This window comes from Dermacentor variabilis, unplaced genomic scaffold (assembly GCF_050947875.1).
Source record: "Dermacentor variabilis isolate Ectoservices unplaced genomic scaffold, ASM5094787v1 scaffold_12, whole genome shotgun sequence".
Lineage (NCBI taxonomy): Eukaryota > Metazoa > Arthropoda > Arachnida > Ixodida > Ixodidae > Dermacentor > Dermacentor variabilis.
The window spans coordinates 175151-188900 of record NW_027460280.1 but is presented as its reverse complement, the minus strand read 5'-3'; the positions used below and the strand labels follow the sequence as shown (position 1 = coordinate 188900).

General features: G+C 46.7%; 1 protein-coding gene and 1 non-coding gene across 5 annotated transcripts in view; both read left to right on the top strand.

Moving 5' to 3' along the window:
* Positions 1-13750, top strand: part of LOC142566090 (beta-1,3-galactosyltransferase 5-like) — a 92364-nt gene continuing 78614 nt past the window's right edge. For all 4 annotated transcript variants that reach the window (XM_075676855.1, XM_075676856.1, XM_075676853.1 and 1 more), the window contains exon 1: positions 1-395. The gene's annotated coding sequence lies outside the window, so the exon portion shown is untranslated. The remainder of the gene's footprint in view (positions 396-13750) is intronic.
* LOC142566433 (U2 spliceosomal RNA) lies at positions 12298-12491 on the top strand. Its single transcript, XR_012825064.1, has one exon. It is a non-coding gene; the product is annotated as a U2 spliceosomal RNA (small nuclear RNA).

The following is a 13750-nucleotide window of genomic DNA, read 5'->3' as shown; positions in this document are numbered from 1 at the left end:
CCGAGGCTGTACATGTGATACAAGGCAGCGCTTGCCTATTTGGCTATCGTAGCTCGTGTAGCTTGGGCACCGTTAAGTCAACGTATATTAAAGGAGGCGTTGGTTCAGTGAACTGGCGGCCATGGTGCCGGCGTGCCGGCGCATGCGTACTGCATTCGCGCGCTTCTTTGAGGGAGGACCAAGGGAAAACTGCACAGGGGCGACTGCTCAGCTCACACCGGCCGAGGCTTGGACGACGCGACGCGCTGGCGGGTCGGGAATGTGCGTCAGGTGCCCGTGCTGTGAAGCATCGTTGCTTCGTCAGGTCGACACCTTCGCTCCTTTGCCACAGATCACGTGCCTGGGCGAGGCTACAGCAATGCGCAGCGGACACGAGGAATTGCGCCACTGACACGGTGAGTTATACTGACGGCTATATTGTTTACTGAAAACACGGACTCATGCTCTTTGTGGCGGGACTGCGCATATGTGCGTGATCTCGGTTGATTTTCCTCAAATTACTACGAGAAACTTCAATGCCTCCCTGCTGTGTAAATAGACGCCCGAACGATTGATTGGTATGTAGCTACATTTGTATGATGCGAATTATAGTTCTGGATGAAGCGGTTATAACCAGGTATCGAAACTGCGTTTACGCGCTTGCATTTTGATCCCTGGTCATATGTTTGCCGTGTGTACTAAATGTGTACTGTACTGTTGAACGCCGCACTTGAGTACTGTGCATTGACCGGTACTATCATTCGGCCCGAACTGTAATTCCACATGTTGGAAAAAGAACTGTATTGTTTATTTCATATGCCTATGGTGTCTTTAATCGCCCAGAAAATGGTTCTGTCTACTTTTCCGTGGCTGTGGTAGCGCAGTGCGATCCCAGTGCGCATTGCGAAAGGCCCGGATGAGGCAGACGCAACCGTTCAACGGCGCTTCTCCTGCATCAGCTATATCTTGCTTTGAAAAGTTTGTGGCGCTAAGCAGTTTGCGCTTTGCGTGACGACGGTGCCGTTCATGCAGCTTGTTAATAAATTTGAGCTTCACAAGTGTTTTCTGTTTCCGACTCTCTCCTTCGATGGCTAGGCTGTGTGACTACATTCTTAAATGGACACTAGAGTGACAAATTATTTCTTCTGCATCAGTTAATTACCGTTCTACAACACCAAAAACACCACTCTTTCAACGATAAGACGTTTGGTAAGCCGGAAAAAGCGCAAGAACGAAATACGGGTGGCGACGCCTACTTAAGTTCCCGCACCTGGGAGCTGTGACGTCTTGGATTTTGATGGCATCTTCTAGGGCCTACTAATTATATATAGCGGTACAGATTGACTAGATTGTGTTCTAAAGCAACCAAATATTAAACATGGCAAGTTTCGGGAACCTTTATTCAGCCAACGCGGCCCAAATGCGAAAACATACTTTGGTATCCCCGACGTCACGCTGACGTACCGGTGCTGTGGTTTCGGCGCGAAATTCAAATACTGATACTTGGACTTTCATTTTCTCATCTAATAATCAAACTATTTTTTTGAAATGACTGCCTGCAGGGTTCTCAAGCAATGCTTCATTAGTCGAAACAGATTTATTGTTTCGCTTTAGCGTCCCTTTAAAAAAGCTTGCACCCTTTGGGGCTTAGCTTGACCAACAACAATAATCATCTACCTTGCTTGCGTTTCCTTTCTCGAAAACTCGGCGCTTGATACTTTGCTATCGAGAATGCCGTGTCACGCTGATAACGTGCAAGCTGTTCGTGACTTTGAGTGTACTAGAATGGGGGAGTGGGTCCAGCTGACACCTTGGCAAGTGCCGAGGGTGATGCAAAAAAATTCAGTGCCATTCCACTCTGTGAAGGTGCACACAATACAATACAATCTTTATTGTGCATAAAGAAAAACAAAATACAGATAGCAGACCTGCCAAAGCCTCATTACAACGCTTTTGACAGTCAGGGAAGTGGAATTCAGCAAATTCAACAACCTGAAGCCATCTGTATCTTTTGTTGGACACAAGTGGTATGCCATTATTGACAACAGTCAACGTAAAATTGATTTAATCCTTGAGCTCCATCTAAGAGTGCAGGGACCATAAACAGTCACGCCATAACGTAGCACACTGTAGACTAAAGTATTCACAATAATTTTTTGCACAGAGATTGGCATAATACATCGCATATTGAATAATACACAGGAGACCGCACACAACCTGTTACAGAGCTGCAACAAATGCGAGTTCCATAAAAGATCACAGTCAAAAATCAACCCAAGATACTTAATAGAAGAAGCGTATTTAACAGGTTCACATGCGCATGTATAACAGTCAGATGTGTGTAAGAATAACGGTTTCAAAGGCAGGATTTTTTTCATGGGGTTATGGAAACATAAGTCTCTTTTTAAAAGGGTTGACACTTATTAAATTAGCCGCGAACCAGTCCATAGTTGTAGTTACCTTATTCTGTGAGGAGCTAATTGCATCAGAGCGATTGGTTGCACAGGTACAAGAACTGTATCATCGGCGTATTGATACATATGATCACCTACTACATTGGACAGATCATTCACATAAATGTTAAAGAGCAGGGGCTTAATATTGAGCCCTGAGGGACTCCAGAATAAATACGTGTAAAAGCACTTAAATTATTTTCCCACTTTTACACACTGTCATCTACCATGCAGAAAATTAGTTAAGATTGAAGAATGACTCATGAAGGTCGAGAAGAGACAGTTTCTGTAACAAAATGTCGTGACAAACGCTGTCAAATTCCTTACAGGCATTCGTAAAGAGACCACAGGCTACCCGGTTGCGATGTAGGGTGGAATTTAATAGATCAGAGAAATCTAACAGTGCTTGGGTGCCCTTCCCCTGCACAAATCCATACTGGTTTGATGATAATACATTATGCTTATCCGTCCCGGCCACGGCGGCCGCATTTCGATGGGGGCGAAATGCGAAAACACCCGTGTGCTTAGATTTAGGTGCACGTTAAAGAACCCCAGGTGGTCAAAATTTCCGGAGTCCTCCACTACGGCGTGCCTCATAATCAGAAAGTGGTTTTGGCACGTAAAACCCCAAATATTATTATTATTATTATGCTTATCCAGAAAATGTTATAGTAAAATCCACACGTTTCTCTAATATTGGAGCTATACAGGCGATTATCTAAATAGGTCTGTAATTTTCAATATTGTGTGCACCTTGCTTGTACAGTGAAATTACTATTGTGGTTTTCATTTCAACTGGAAATCTTCAGCATCCAAAATAAAGTTTAAAAAAGATAGCAATGCAAGTTTAATTGCATCAAGATTCTTCTGGAGTTCACTGACCGATATTTTGTTAAACCCTGGTGACTTATTCGTCAGGTTAAAAACAATGGACCTCAATTCATCAAGCGAGAGTAAGGAAAGATAGCTGAATCTGCCAAGCTATCTGTTAAAGTGCACACAGATGGCCACCGTTTTCTCAATCCCGAGATCCTTGAACAGGACTGATTAAATAAGTTTGCCACAGTTTCATCATCTGCAGAAAAATGGGATAAAAGGTGCTGTTTAGGCATTGAAATGTTGCCTCCTTTAAGATTGTTGATAAGGGACCATGTTTTCTTTTTGTCAGATCGAGTTTATTGAGATTGCTTTCTAAAATATGTGTGTTTCGCAAATCTAATCATTGCATTTACCTTGTTTCTGCCACATTTATATTTTAAATACGTGTCATCGCAGTATGACGAGCACTTAGCCTTAGTTCACAGCAAGTCTTTTTCCTTTATATCGGTTAAGATTTTGCTGGTCATCCATTTCTGGCTAAATTACGTTGCCTAATTTTGACAACACTTGTTGCCGCCTGCCTAAAAGAATCAAACACAACTATAGATTTGTGATACATATTTTCCGGTGACAGTCTTGGGTCAGTTATGCAGATTTGTTTGATGGAGTTAATAGCCTCTGGTAATAAGGGACTCTCTGTCTGTTTCATTGAACAGCTGGCGAAGTAATGGTCAGAAAGCTTGACCTGTGCAATGGCAGATTTAACTACTAAATTATGGGCATGAACACTTACATGATCAATGCGGGATGAAACAAGGCATTGAGATAGAAATTCCTTGCGAATTGCTGCATAGATTGTACTTTTGATTTCCCATTTACACACTGTATCTACATAGTCAGCAACTATCCCTACTGTTGGACGTAGCGTATATAAATGTCACCTGTGAGGCAGATGACATTTATCAGTTCCTAGATGCGATAACACAGAGTTGAGCTCAGCCAAAAAAATACCCCTGTTGCCACATGGGGGGTGGTATACGGAAAGCAAGGCCAGCGAAAATCGAGAATTAGATAAGCAGAGAGTAACAGCTTTGGCATGGTTGAAAGGCAAATTAAGTTTGGAGACCGACCAAGTGTTTTTTTTTATAAAGGCAGCTACTCCCCCACCTTTACTGTTTGGATGCCCGATAGCCTGGCAACGCAAAACGAGAAAGTAAATCTGGAGAAATATTGTAACGGATACGGAAGGCGCGGACAAGAAGAGAGAAGACGAAGAGAACGAAAAGTTTGAGAGGCCGGGCTGCACTACGATGACGCTACGATCATCATCCATCGCCTGTAAATAAAACCATTTCTTCGCAACTCTTCGTAACAGTTGTGGTGGAAGGTGCTCGGTAATCGACACCCGAAGACGGAGGCTGAAGCAGATGTTCTTCGACGGAGCCGTCGCCTTGCTGGACTCCCAACGAATCTACCAGAGTTGAATATGTCCCACGACGCAGACGAACAACGGCCCATTCCAACAGCTGCGCCGACAAGTTCCGTTCTACAACTGAGAGATGCGCGTCCCTTCGCCGGAGGATCGGATGAAGACGTCGAGGAATGGCTCATCCATTATCATCGGGTGAGTGCCGCCAACAAGTGGAACAGCGCTTCTAAGCTTTCGAACGTCGTGTTCTTTCTAACGGATACTGCATTGTTGTGGTTCGACAATCACGAGGAAACGTTTACAGCATGGGGAAGATTTGTTTCCGAAATCAAAGAGCGATTCGGCGACTCCGCGACGAAAAAGAAAAGGGCAGAACAGACGCTACTGCAACGTGCGCAAGTGCCAGGCGAAACCTGCACGACCTGCATTGAGGCAGTAATAAAACTGTGTAGGATGGTAGACTCTGGAATGTCTGAGGAAGACAAAGTCGGGCACATCCTGAAAGGAATTGCCGAAGACGTTTATAATTTTTTCATCGCAAAGGACAACCTGGCTTCCGTCGCTGACATCATTCGGCACTGTCATACTTTTGAGCAACTGAAAACGAGGCGCATCACGCCGAAGTTTGGCAGGCTAGCCAATGTAACCACAGTTGCAAGCGTGGACAGCAACCAGCCCCTCGATCTGGCATCAACGATATGACAAATAGTTCGCAAAGAGCTCAGCCTGCATGCGCAAGTGACACATCCAGGCACTCATAGCTTCCACCTACCACCAGATTTCGAGCCAAACGTGGCATCCCTCTCCCCTTATCCTGCGGCGAGGGGCACTGAGGATTATCAACTTGCACCCTGACAGCAGCCACGTCTCTACGACAGAGGCCCTACTTACGGCGCTCGGCCACAACGAGAGCAGCCGCGTTTTTACTTCTGTCAGGCCGCGACAAGAACAGCACCGACCCTACTACAACGACGCGACTTATGAACGATATAACAGATTTCAGCGAGCCACAGAGACACGTTATCCACATGACAACGAACTTTCTTGCCGCCCGCAGCAGCCTAGCATCCGTTTCGAGGAAGATGCTGTGAGCCGCGACCCTCCCGTGTGCTACAACTGCGGTTCCACAGGCCATATAGCTCGGTATTGTCGCCAAGGCCGTCAATCGCGAAGGACACCACCGATGTTCTCGCCACCCAGAACTCGTACTTCATATGACTTGCGGACGACCGATTTGCTTCCAATGGACCACTTCTCACACGCGACCAGACGCAGCGATTTGCCAGCTTCTGAGCGGATTTTGACGCCACCAAGTAACCGTCCCCGTCGCTCTCCGTCCCCTTGGCGCCGTTCTTCGTCACCGCCACCGGGAAACTAGCATTCGCGGCCAATGGAGGTGTGGTCGCCGGACGGTCTTTGCAAGAAATACCTCTGCCTGTAGTGATGTTCAAAAACAAAGTGAATGTCTCGATTGACGGAATACCGACCATGGCGTTAGTTGATACTGGGGCGACTGTGTCTGTGATGAGCCTCGCTTTCAAAAACCGTCTAGGCCACAAAGTTATGTTTTCTTGGAACAACGGTATTACCTTTCGTGGAGTAGGTGGCAAGTGGCTTCAACCCCTTGGTGTTTGTGCTGTGAGTGTTTTGCCGGCTGGGAAAGTGTGTGTGTCAGAATTCCTTGTTCTTTCTTGTTGTTCGCACAATGTTATTCTTGGTATAGATTTTCTTGAACAGTGTGGCGCTTCCGTGGACTGTGGTTGTGGCCAAATATCATTGAACAAGTTTTTTATATCAGCACAGTCCGAACAAAGCTCGGGTGGTGAGGACAGGGACACAGACACTTTCAGTGTTCTTGATGAAGTGATAGCACCATCGTGGTGCCTGACGCCCGTTTGTGTTTCTGCAACTACTGTGGATGCTGATTGTGTTGACCTTGTAGTTAGGCCTCTCCGCATAAACTGTGCTAAAGAAGATATACTTGTGCCCTGCTCTGTGGTGTGCATGACGAAAGGAGTCGCCACATTGTGGGCGCTGAACTGTTCCGCCACGCCGGTTGTCCTTCCTCGTGGTATGAAAATCGCTCTCTTCGATAAAGCCGCATGTAGCTCAATAGCGGCAATAACTACGTACGTTTCTACAGCTTGCTCTCCTTGCGATAATTGCCATTCTGAAGAGCTAATGCTCGCCGCGATCAGCAAGGCTCTCGGCACATCGGAACGGCAAGCACTGGTACAGGTCCTTGCCAGACATGAGGCTGCATTCGACTTCACGCCGTCGTGCCGCGCTCGTCACAGAATAGATACCGGCTTAGCACACCCCATCCGCCGGAAGCCCTACCGAGTGTCATCGTCCGAGCGCAAAGTTAATGCAGAGCAAGTCAAGGAGATGATAAACAAAGATGTCGTTCAAGAGTCGTGTAGTCCATGGGCAGCCCCAGTAATCCTGGTGCGAAAAAAAGGTGGCTCCTGGAGATTCTGCGTGGACTACAGACATCTAAACGCAGTGACCAAGAAGGATGCATATCCACTACCGCGAATCGATGACGTCATTGATTGCTTACACGCTGCTTCCTACTTCTGAACACTTGATTTGCGATCGGGGTATTGGCAAATACCTATGGACCCTGCCGACAAAAAAGACCACTTTCGTGACTCCAGATGGCCTATTCGAATTTAATGTTATGCCTTTTGGCCTTTGCAATGCTCCTGCCACCTTTGAAAGATTCATGGACACAGTACTACGTGGTCTAAAGTGGGAGATATGCATGTGTTACCTCGATGATGTTGTAATCTTTGGCCGCACATTTGAAGAACATAACGAATGCCTCAGCCTCGTTCTCGACTGCATTGAGAAAGCTGGACTGGTTCTAAACTCAAAAAAGTGTCGGTTCGGCGAGCGTCAAACACTGGTCCTGGGACACTTAGTCGACAAGGATGGCGTCAGACCCGATCCTCGTAAGATTGAAGCGGTGAGCTCCTTCAAGCCACCACAGTCAGCACGAGAACTCCGCTTATTCATTGGCCTATGTTCGTATTTTCGTCGTTTTGTTCCCCGGTTTGCCGACATCGTTTACCCGTTGACAAGTATTTTGCTACAAAATGCATCCTTCAATTGTACACCAGAGTGTGACGCATCATTCTCTCAACTGAAGTTTATACTAATGTCAGCACCCCTCTTGCGTCACTTCGATCCATCTTGCCCGACTGAAGTTCACACTGATGCTAGTGGAATCGGGATAGGAGCGGTGCTTGAACAACGTCACAGTGGCGCAGAACATGTCGCATATGCCAGCCGTTGCCTGAGCAAATCTGAACGCAATTATGCGGTTACGGAACAGGAATGCCTGGCAGCCGTTTTCGCCATACAAAAGTTTCGGTGTTATCTTTACGGTAGACCATCCAAGATTATCACCGACCACCACTCTTTATGCTGGCTGGTCGGTTTGCGTGATCCCTCTGGTTGCCTCGCACGTTGGGCGCTGCGCCTCCAGGAATACGACTTTGTGGTATCGTACAAGAGTGGCCGTCGTCACGCTGACGCAGACTGCCTCTCTCGGATTCCTCTTGCGACTACCGACTGCGATGCTGAGAATTTTGATGACTGTCTTGCTGCTGTTACTTCTACGTTCCCTGACGCGGCATACTTTCAGCGAGAACAACGGAATGATGTTACCCTCGATCCACTTTTTGTCGCCACCCGTACTTCTAAAGGTAGCGGTCGCTTTACTGTCCGTGATAAATTGTTCTACAAAACTAATTGCTCCGGGCGTGGAGCGCGTTTTCTGCTTGTTGTCCCCGAGAGTCTCCGCTCTGTGTACACGCCATGCATGACGATGTGACATCCGGCCATTTCGGCTTCGTACGAACGCTGCACCGCACCCAGGAGCGCTTTTACTGGCCCAAGATGTACGAAACAACCAAGCGTTATGTCGCCAGTTGCGAAACATGCCAACGTCACAAGCAATTGACCACCGCAGCCCCGGGTCCCCTTCGGCCATTTACACCGCCCAGTACGCCGTTAGAGCAAGTAGGCATTGACCTTTTGGGTCCATTCCCGTTATCTAACAACAAGAACCGTTGGATAATTGTCTGCGTAGACCATCTTGCATAGTATGCAGAAACTGCAGCCATACCGTCTTCTACCGCTGCTTGCGTGGCAGTCTTCCTGCTGCGTTCTGTGGTCCTTCGTCATGGCCCACCACGTGTCATCATCAGCTCGCCAGTTCACTGCTGATACCATTGCTGATACCATTGAAGAGTTACTTCGTTTGTGCACTTCACAGTTCCGTCATTCCACGCCGTATCATCCACAGACCAATGGCCTCATTGAAAGGACGAACAGAACGCTGACCAACATGCTTGCCATGTACGTCTCCTCCAATCGTAACAACTGGGACGATGTGCTTCCATTCATCACTTATGCATACAACATGGCGAAACACGAAACCACGAACTATAGCCCATTTCATCTCCTGTATGCAAGGTTGCCGCGAAGCCCTCTGGACACTTTCTTACCCTTCGTACTGTACAGTGACGATTCTGTATCGAAGACTTTGTGTCTCGTCGAAGAAGCCCGTCGAATAGCTCGTCTTCGTACTCTGGCCTCGCAAAGTCGTTCGAAAGGGCGATGTGACGACCATCACGTACAAGTATCGTTGGAAAAAGGTGACTTGGTTCTTCTTTGGACACCGCAACGCAAGCGTGGATTGTGCCAAAAGTTCTTGTCACAATATTCAGGCCCATTTGTAGTCGTGGACCGCCTGAGCGAACTCACTTACGTCATAGCTCGCCTCCTGTGCAATGGTCGGCGATCAAGCAGAACTCAGCTGACTCATATTGCTCGCCTGAAGCCTTTCTACCCTGCTTGTCCATCCTGACTCGCCCCACGGGCTTCGTCTGCTTGCGGGGAAATGTAACGGATACGAAAGGCACGGACAAGAAGAGAGAAGAGAAGACAAAGAGAACGAAGAGTTTGAGAGGCCGGGCTGCGCTACGATCACGCTACGATCATCATCCATCGCCTGTAAATAAAACCATTTCTTCGCAACTCTTCGTAACAATATTTATCTTTGTGAGTAACACGACGTCAAAAAGCAACTGAACAGAAGATAGAATGGCTACTAAATGGTCCCAGTGCTTACGAATGCTTCTGATTTTTACGTAACATAGAATGTGTCGGTACCCGGACAAAATTTCGAGAAATTTCTGAAAAGTCAGTGCAAACCTTAAAGGAGCTACTACCCATAATTAGACAAACCTTTCAATGTCCGATTTTCTATTAATTCAAACGATTGGAGCACCGTCTGTTTTCCTTGCAAAAACCTTGCCATTTCTTGTCCAGGCATACTTGGACTTTTCCTTTCCTTTAGTGCGAGCTAGCCAGAACAGTTCACAATTAACCTGTGTGAGGTTGTCATTGAAAAACAACAATGGAAAATCTTCTGAACAAATCCAGGCAGGTCTTTATGTGATCGAAACCATTGTTCCTTGGCTTCAATGGAGCACATCTGGATAAGAATAGCTGGTGCAGTATTGTCCCTACTGGGAAGACGATGAATAACAGCGACTTGACTTGCTGCAAAGTTAGTTATCTCAAGTTTTGTGCAAGATCACTGAGGAAGGATTGCAGATTCTCTTCATCATCATTTATTGGACCCTTTAGGACCCTTTACAGGGTATTGCATTCTCCTTTGGCTTGCTGGCAAGCCCGTGGATCTCGGAAATCTTTCTCCTGCTATACTGTTCCATTTCATTCATTTGCTTGCTTACTTTGTCAATCAGGTCTGACTGGAACTGGGCGGTAGAAGACAGCGAGTCAACCTTGGAATGTCATTCTGGCACCTTAGTCTGATTGTTGCTCACTGTCTCGAGTACAGAGTCATACTTTGACGAAAGAAATTTGATGGAAATCTGGACTTCCTGTAGTGCATTCTCAATTTTTCCAACCGAGTCCTTAAATGTGAGAAGTTCTACTTTCGTGGTGAGCATTTCTACATTGGATGCAAGTCGGTCTAGTTTTTCAATTACAGCAACAAATTGCTGTGTAGACAATTCTTCTTGTAGTGTTTGTGTCAAGTCTCCCTGTGGGCTTTTCTCCGGTTGACATGTTTTGGCACAACCAGGTTCCACGTTTAATGGTACTCATTTTTGTGTAGCTGTTTTCAGTTACTGTAGAGCATCATTTTCAGAGATGGTAACCTTCCTGGAAAACCGAACACGCTAAAAATTTTGTATCCGAAGGTAACGGCTTAGAACAAGCAGCACAATCGGTAGGCATTTCTATGCAGGCAGTGGCAAAGAACTACAAAGAGAAAATAAGTAACAGCAGGAGACTCATCTGCCGAAAGGCATGAAATGATTAGCCCCGCAAACATATTTGCCACTGACTGCAAAGAAGCCGAGCGATGCTGTTCCTTAAAGGGACACTAAAGTGAAACAATAAATCAGCTTAGACTAATGAAGCATTGTTTGAGAACCCTGCAGGCAATCATTTCAAAAAAATTGTTTGATTATTAGATGAGAAAATGAAGGTCCAAGTGTCAGTATTTGAATTTTGCGCCGAAACCCCAGCACTGGTACGTCAGTGTGACGTCAGGGATTCCAAAGTATGTTTTCGCATTTCGGCCGCGTTGGCTGAATGAAGGTTCCTGAATCCTGCCATGTTTAATATTTGGTTCCTTTAGAACACAATGTAGTCAATCTGTACTGCTATATATAATTAGTAGGCCCTAGAAGATGCCATCAAAATCCAAGACGTCACAGCCCCCACCAGGTGCGGGAACTTAAGTAGGCATCGCCACCCGTGTTTCGTTCTTGCGCTTTTTCTGGCTTACCAAACGTCTTATCGTTGTAAGAGCGGTGTTTTTGGTGTTGTAGAACGATAATTTACTGATGCAGAAGAAATCATTTTTCACTTTAGTGTCCCTTTAAGTAGGCATTCCCAAGCGTCTGGTGTGCAGGCTAGGTGATGTGCTGACGTGAGTGTGCCAGTTTTGTAGACAAAACTTGCAGACGGAAACCTGCTGTCTGCGCAGGGTCTGCGCAGATCCAGGCCCTCCGATGCTTGCGACTGCATGGCTTGTGTCGCAATGAAGTGTCCGATGACCGCATGCGGTACCTGCCGAAAGGCATGAAATGATTAGCTTTGGAAACATATTTTTTGCTCACTGCCAGCGAATGACCAGCGAAGCTGTGTACGTGAGCCCCATAATGGCGGACTGCCCATTGCCGAGTGTCAGACGCTGTATGCACTTAAATAGAAGGCGAGGCGCGACTAGCCCCTCCTCCGTGATGTTGTGCCTCTGAAGATGATGAGGCACTGGTGGGTATACATACCCATGTGTTGTTGCAAAACGTGGCACACCTTTTACTAACGAATCCCAGCACGTAGAACAGACAGGCGCACCTAACTGCACTCCGAGGGCACACACTGCTTCACCGTAGCCAAGGCGACCATGCGTTGGCCGACATCCTGCAGTGAAATAATGGTTGTGAGGTCACTTGAAAGTCACAACCGGTCACACACAAAATTGGAACCACGAACTCCTGTGGTTTGTGGGGAACCAGAAACCACGGGAGAGTGGAAGGAAACGAAAGGAGATATGCAAGTGCTTGGAACGCTGGCAAAGAGACGGCCGACGTGGGTCAAAGTGTAGTATTTGTTCTTATCAGCTTCATAGCTGATACGGGTTGTACTTGGACCTAAGGTATTACTTATTTTTTGCGAGTTGGCGGAGTGCTTAAAGCCTGCTTCACCTTCGCCGCGGGTCAGCCCGGTATTGCACTATCTTCGGTATCGGCCCATGTGTGGGGAGAAATTCTCGATCTAACGGGTCGATAGAGGCACCTAATTTTTTCCAGAAGCTAGCCCTATACAGCTTCGCTGTAAAAATGCTGAAATTGCGGTGGCGCTGCCGTTGGTCCTATCCTGAAGCTCCAGTACAATGTACTAGAATAGGGGCAGTGGACCCACTGCCTTATCCCTGTACTGTGCTGCGACAGTGCACTCAGCGCCGACTGCTTTGGCGCATGCCAGGGGTGCTGCCGCCTGTTTCTCCTGAAAACTTCCCTTACTTGGTGTGGATTGTGCTCTGTGGATTGACGTTGTCGGCTCTCAGCTGCAAGTCCCGCCTGGGGATATCCAAAATAATGTCTGATAATTCCTCAAAGAGTTCTGTTAAGCTAGCCTTACTCGAGAGCGTTTGAGTGTTAAACATTGCAAGCGTCAGTTTCCATTGGCGGCCTGTCCAGACCCAGCGATTCTTAGCACCCTCTGCTGCATTACAGGTCTTACGACCGCCTTGTTCAGGTGCTCCGCAGCTGCTGGGGACTGAGGGACATTGGGTAATTGAGTGAGCCATTTGGGAGGTGGTGGCCGAATACTGCACCAGGGAGGCCAATTCCTGAATTTGATTGTACCTGGATTAGTATAGCCCCACTCGCTCTCGGCATCTTTTGCTGGTGACAGGCGTCGCTTCAATCCTTCAGAGCTGCACATATCATGATACATATCCAGTTATAGAAATGACCACGATGCCATCACCTCATGTGTTTTACATCATTCATTGCAGTCATGTCATGGCAGGTAATGTCATTACATTCATGTCATGGATACCCTGATATATAACTGGTTAGAAAATGGAACTGACATGAATGACAATCATGTTAATAAATGGATGTTATAAATGAGACGACTATAATGAATTGATTGACATGACATGCATTTCTGTAACTGGATAATATTCTGGATATGCATGTGTGGCATTAATGACATATCATGCCATGTATGTCATAAAATAATTGGAATAAATGCCATGGTCTGTATGTCAAGTGATGACATGATTCCCATGAATGTCATGACATGTGTGAGAAGGAGATGAACACATGCGTGCATGTAAGGCATGACATTACCATCACAAGAACTTACGGTGACCCAGTGGACCATGTCGTCTACTAACTTAGGCCGCCGCCGCAGTATCACCAGCAGGGTGGTGCTATGAAGGGTTGGAAGGTCACTCTCTTGCTGGTTGGTTTGAAAAGTATGAAAAAAGGACAGCGACTTTACTCAT